Genomic DNA, 6,513 nt, shown 5'->3' with positions numbered 1-6,513 from the left:
CAGTCAGCAGCAGGTATCAGGGGTCTGTGCCAGACAGTGCCATCACTGATAGAGATGAGGAAGATCACAAAGATATCTCAAGGATTAGGGCTGTGAAGAAAACACGGGGGAGTGCCAGTGGTGGGACACATTCACCAGAAGAGGCTTCTGCCCACTCCACCTCTGCACCAGGAACAGTTGCTTTCTGGAGTTTGGGCTGGCAGAGTTTCATGGCAACAGGCTAGAAGCATGCTCAAAATTAGTGACTGCCTCTTAGCTGAGGGCGGTAAGCTTCAACCAAAGCTGCAGGGGAAATCACCTTGTCATTTCCTCTAACACAAGTGCAGGCACTGTCTTTACCACATCTGGAGTAATAAGACATTGCAACAACTGGCAAAAGACATAAAGGCATTAAGTGGATTAGCAGAAACATAATAGAAGAGCAATCAGGAATAGAAAGAAAGATTTAACCAGCTGAGAAAGCTCTTTCTTAGTGGTAATGACATGGAGGCAGAAGGAGACTTGTCAGAAGCCAAACTGAGTCTGACTTTGCAAAGGAAGTGAAAACAAACAGCAGTGGGCCTTTTTTCAGCCCTATTAATGAAAAGAAAATATGGGACAATGAAGAAATGCAGCAATGAGCATAGGGGTAAGACAGAGAGAAGCTCATCCAAGTGCACCAGAGTTTTCCTGTGTTTTGGTGAGGAGCACGGGCAGGAAGGCAGGATGGCTATGAATATAATGGTGTGGAAACGGAAATTACTCTGAGATGGAAGTGAAATCTGGTAATCAGGCTGAATGAAGAGCAAGGGCTAGATATGCCCACTTGGTTCTTTGGCAAGAGCTGGAAAATGCTCTTCTTGCTTTCACAGTGATGTTCTCATAAATCCCCTGACTCCAGGGGCTGGTGCACCAAACACCAAGAAAATCAAGGGTAGAACTGCAAGTTGGCATTAGTCACTACAAAAACATACATGGACTCTGGCGCTGTTCAGTTTACGTATGTTGACAAAGCACATGTCTTCATGCCCTGCCAAACCACACACTGACTTCTCCATACAAGGGGACTTGTGATGGTGTCCAGTCTCAGAGGATGTCGAAACAGGGAGGTTTGGGTGCACCTGGGCCCTCCTTGATACTCTAGTTCTCGGTTGAAACCTGAGAATAAAAGTTTGTCCCCAGCCCCAAGAGAAGGGGATGGAGCTGCTCTCCCTCAGGAAAGAAGTGCCCCCACCCTGTGCACTCCATATCAGGGACATGTCTTTATGTGGAGAGCTTCTGTCCCCTTGTAGGGCCTCACTGGGATCTGTGGCTCACTGGGTCCATGTCCCACTTCACCCAAGGCCTTCTGGAACGACACTGTCACATCTGTCTAGGCTGCTGGTGGCCAGGCCCAGGGATTTCTTATCCTCCATCAGGAAGCTGGTTTTACACTGCTCTCCTGCATCTTCAGAGCCTGTTGACAGCAGAACATGCTGGTTGGGAAAGATGGCAGGGACTGGCCCTGCTCCTTCTGGTTGCTCCTACTTTGAGACTTTGCATTGGAAAAGGAACACATTCCAGCTGCACCTGGGCTGGGCCCTGGCCCTGCCAGCCCCTCACCCTGAGAGTAACAATCAGAGTCCAAATCATCTCATCAGTACAGAAAAAATGCCTCAAGAATACAGCTGCAGTCACTCTACAAACATGTCAGTATCTGCCCCTTTTCTGAAGACCTGTGCTCACCTGCTCCGTTTTTCTTGAGATCTGAAGACTGACAGTGTCAGTCTTCCAAAAAGATGCCCAAAAGGACAAGCCTAAAAGAGATTTCATCAGCAGACCATCACATGGAAACCTCCTAAACTCTGACAAATGAAGCTGTCCCTGACATAGGGACTGCTCAGGCCAAACTGGCATTCATAGGAATCCCACAGCATGGGACACAAGACAGTCCTCTCTTAGCAGCTCAAGGCAGAGAAAGCACTTCTGTCCAGAACTGCATGTCCCCAAGTGCCCAGGAACTTGCAGCTCTTCAAATCATGTAATTCTGGGAGCTCCTTATATCAAGACGGTGAAACAACTCTCCTCCAAAATACAGGGATTTGGATGCACCACCATGACACAGAAGAGAAGACACGGTGGGCAAGATAATGCTCTGAACAGAGCAGCAAAACCAGCAACAGTTGTTGCAGGGCCAGATGCTTGTTGCTATACTGTTGGAAGGGGAAAACTCTCACAAGGGCAAGAACAGCCTCAGAGAGCAGCTTTGTCTTTCCTGTGTTGTCTTCCAAGCTGAGTTAACTCATCCATTTTTAATACAGGCTTGTGGTTCACATTTCTGGATCTTCCTGCCTCTGAGTTGATGCAGGAATACAGCACAAGAATGGATGAAAGCAGCCATAGCTACAGGTGCAGTGCAGTTTTCTGGGACTCCTGGAGTTCAAGTAAAAGTAATCATCATGGCATAAACTATCTCCCAAGTGCAAATGCTGCAGTCAGCCCATGGGCTATAAACAATAAGAAAACCAAGCTCCTAAGGACTATAGTTTTCGTTAGTTCCTTTTCCCAGTGTCTGTATTGCAATAAAGTCATGTGTTTTCTCCCTTGGCTCTCTCAAACATCATGTCTAATAGAGGCAGCTTTGCTACAGTCGTCGGAGCTGAATGTTGAAAGCATGAGTTTCTAAGGCTCTTAAATAAAGCTGGCATGAAGTTACCCTGAAGCACTGAGTACCTGCAATTTCTAGCCTGAGAGTTAGTTTGATCTGTACCTCTAAACACCAGGCCAGCTCTAGCAAGGCCCCTTAACTCCTATCCTCCAAGAGGGGGATTGCTATAATCCTGACTTGTCATCTGGAATTTCTCTAGAGAAATGGTGCTTTTTGGAAACTGTATCTCGGATTTCTTTATACACAGTGTTGTACCAAGGAGAAAAATTGTTTTGTGGACAAATGCAAACAGTATCTGAAGGTCCGGTGAATTTAGCTCATGGCAAAAGCCTGAGTAGGTCTTTGTTTCTTCTTCAAACTGGCATCTAGGAGATTTCCCTAAAAGCAAAGAATTGTGTTTCCAGTTGTCGATCTTTGCTTAGCTTGTATCACTTGCATGAGAAGTTGGAGTTCCTGTAGTGTAATGAAGAACCTCTTTTACTGCACACCTCCACCCACAAGATTTCAGTGCAGGGCATCATTCTTGCTTGGTTGCTCTAGGCCAGTAAGGCTGATGGAGCTGTGTTAGCTTAAAGCTCGTTTGGACTTTGCTTTTTTTAGCACAGACCTGCAACTCTGGCAAGTGGTAGCAATTGCAAATATCTTGCTTGCCTTACAAATCCATTCTACCTCACAACACTGAAATGAAAACAACAGTGGTCCAAGGTGACAGAGACTGCTACCACTACTGACCTGGAACACGGCAAAGAGATTCCACACTAACCCCTTAGCTTCTGAAAAGGTCAGGGTGTTTGTGGGGCTGCAGGGGAGAAGACTGAGGAAGAGCTCCCAGGGCCTCTGCCTCGTCTTCCAGCAGCTACCTTCCTCCCCATGGCACACACGGAGGGGTCTGCAGCATGCCAGGGCCCGTGGGCACCTGGTGGCAGGGCAGGCTACATGCTGCCCACGTGCCGGTGGCTCCTCGAGTGTCAGCCCTGAGTCAGGCAGTTCTTAGAGGGCCCCCGTAACACAAGCCGGGCACTTGCCCAGCCCTCCCACGCAGGCCTTTGGCAGGCTGCTGCCTGTCCAGCCATCCTGGCACCACCAGCGAAAGGGCCCACTTGTGTTGGAGCCTTCAGGGAGTGTGCGGTGTGCTGGCACTGGCCTAAGTGTCTGGGGAGATGTCACTGCTGCGATTCCCTGCACGGCCAGGACACGGGATTCTGGCACTGGCAGGCAAAGGCCACCGCCTTTGTACGGGCTTGCCAAGGACGGGTCTCCGGTTTTGTCAGGGTTTCTCATGGCTGCAGCTGTCTTGGGCTCGTCCTTGCAGTGCTGAGAACTGTCAGTGTTTGGGTGACAGGAGTGACAGCTCAGCCCCGGGGGTGCCCTCACACCCGAGGTGTGTCGAAGTGATGTCGCCATCACAACCCCTGCTCTTTCTGAAGGTGGGGCCGAGAGAGCCTCAGGTGCCACTTTGCCTGCGAGCGAGCGAGCGAGTGGGTGAAGAGTGTGGCATTGAGCTGGGACGAAGGAGCAAGGCAGCCGGGTAAGAGCTGGCTCCTTTGGTCTCTCCCCAGTCTCTCCTCCTCTTGCGGCGATCGGTCTGTGTCTGTCGGCCTCCTCAGTGCCCAAAAACCACTGCACGCTCCCTCCTTGGGCAGCGCCCACCCAAGAAACTGGGTGGATGCGCTGCTGGTTGGGGGACGTGCTGGGATTGAACTCCCCCTCCCTCAGCGTGTCCTGCTGCAAGTGCCAGATCCATGGAAACATCCCCTCAGCAAAGCCCAGCAACGTTTGGGGACGATTCTTTGCACTTCTTGCCGAGGACAGGGTGTCCCAGTGGAACACGTGTGAAACCAGCCCCAGCAGCGGGCAACCAGGGAAGGCAGATCGACTGAGCTGACTGTGCCCTTCTTCTTCCCAAATTGCTCTCTTGGCAGCCTTTTGCTCTTCTCCTTGTGGCAGATTGGTGCTGCCAATCTTGGGGCACGGAGCAATGTGCAAAGGGTGAGCCCAAGAGCAGAGAAGAGGGGGCAGGGACTGGGAGGATGGTGGACCGCATGGGAAGGGAATTGTTCAGCAGCAGTTTGTGTCATGCTGACCTCCCTTGGGCTGGGAGGGTCTAGGTCGCTGTAAGGGGACCACTGCTAAGAGCTGTGTGCTGTGTTTTGGCTTGCACTCTTGAAACAGGACTTGGACATCGAGCGCTGTGCAGGCTGCACGCTTGAGGTGCGCTCCCTTTGGCGGCATGGAGCTGCGGAGGCTGAGGGCCATGTGCGAGCTCATGGCACTGAGCTTTTTGCTCCTGTGTCTGCTCAACATCCCCTCAGCCTGCAACGTCCTCCTGGCTCTCCTGATGGTGGTCTTCAGGCCTGGCTTCAAAAGCCCCTGGCCCAAGGTAGGAATCAGGTTTGGAATTGCCCCAACCATTCCCAGGGGCAGGGCCCATCCCTGGGGTAGTATGCATGGGCCCTGCTTTGGCAGGCAGCTCAGCGGCCTGGCCAGGGCTGGCCTGGCTGCAGGGGGCTTCTGCCCTGGTTTGGCCTCTGGTTGACCTGCTGCCTGTGATGCTGGCAGCACCATATTCCTAAGAAATCCCATCATTTCACCAGAGTCCTTGTGTCGCTGGCAGTTTAGATACTGAAGCGACTTTGAACTGCAGTGTGCTAAATGCTGTTACTGAAATACTATGTAAAAAAAAACTATGAAAGGGCAGTAAAATTTTCCAGTTTTCCCTTTTTTTTTTTCAGTCGGTGTCTTGCTCATGGGCTGCCCGGTTTGGTGGTGCTCCCAGCAATGCTGGCGGGGGGTGGGGGTGGGGATTCTTCTTTCTCGGGGGCCGCGGCTCCATGCCCTTCCCTAGGGGCTGGGAACAGGCTTTTATTCCCCGGTTTCACTACCGATCTGGAGCGTTTCGTAGTAGCCGAGTGCCCCCGCACCTCCCCGCCGGGACACCGCGGGCCCGGCCGCCGTTGCCCCGGGTAACGAGCCCCGCCCCAACGGTCGGGGTAGCGGGGCGGGCTCCGCGCACGCGCGGCGGCGGCCGTTGCCAGGCAACGCGGGGGGCGGTTGCCCGCCTCCGTGTGGGGAGAAGGGCCGCGACAGGGGCCCCGGGGAGTGGGAGGTGGGTGCTCGCGTACACACCCCGGCCAGGTTTTCCCACTGACACTTCCGATGTGGCTGCGTGTGTGGGAGCGAAAAGTGTCCGGAGGGAGGGAGAGGGGGGAGAGAGAGCGGGAGGAGATAGAAGGAGAGAGGGAGAGGGAGAGAGAGCGAGGGGGAGAGAGAAGGGGAGAGGGAGAGAGAGAAGGGGAGGGGGGAGAGGGGGAGAGGAGGGGAAGGGGGGGAGAGAGAGAAGGGGGAGAGAGGGGGAGAGAGAGAAGGGGGGGGAGAAGGGAGAGAGGGAGGTGTGCCTGGGAGGAATGATCCAGGAAGAGGCTGTAAGAGGATTAGCACTCCTTATCCTGAAGAAAAAGTGAAAAGAACTTGGAGTAAGTTTGAAGAAATGATCCTAGATTTTGTGGAGATTGTATCGTATCTTTTACCCTGGTTTTCTAACAGGAAAATTCTCAGGAAATCACATGGTCTGTGTGTGTTTGCTGCCTGCCAGCCCCCTGCTTCTCAATAGCACTGAATCCTGTTGGCCTTTTTTTAACCAAAAGCGCTGAAAAAGTTCTCTTTGTAAGTTCATGAGTATTGATGGTTGGGTAGAGCTTATTAAAGTTTCCCCCAAGGGAGAGATAGGCAGGATGTGACCACTACTCGTTCTCTTGGCACAGTGAGCTGCGTAGTCGGCTGTGTGCCCCAGATGGACATTCAGCATCTCTGTAGCTTGGCCCTTGCTGCAGCACATCTAATTTCCTACCAGCTGTTGGCCAACGAGGTGGGTGAGGGACAATGAGTCA

Source organism: Apteryx mantelli, chromosome 3 (genome assembly GCF_036417845.1).
Source record: "Apteryx mantelli isolate bAptMan1 chromosome 3, bAptMan1.hap1, whole genome shotgun sequence".
Taxonomy (NCBI): domain Eukaryota; kingdom Metazoa; phylum Chordata; class Aves; order Apterygiformes; family Apterygidae; genus Apteryx; species Apteryx mantelli.
The sequence above is the reverse complement of the archived record's forward strand: the minus strand, read 5'-3'. Positions refer to the sequence as shown.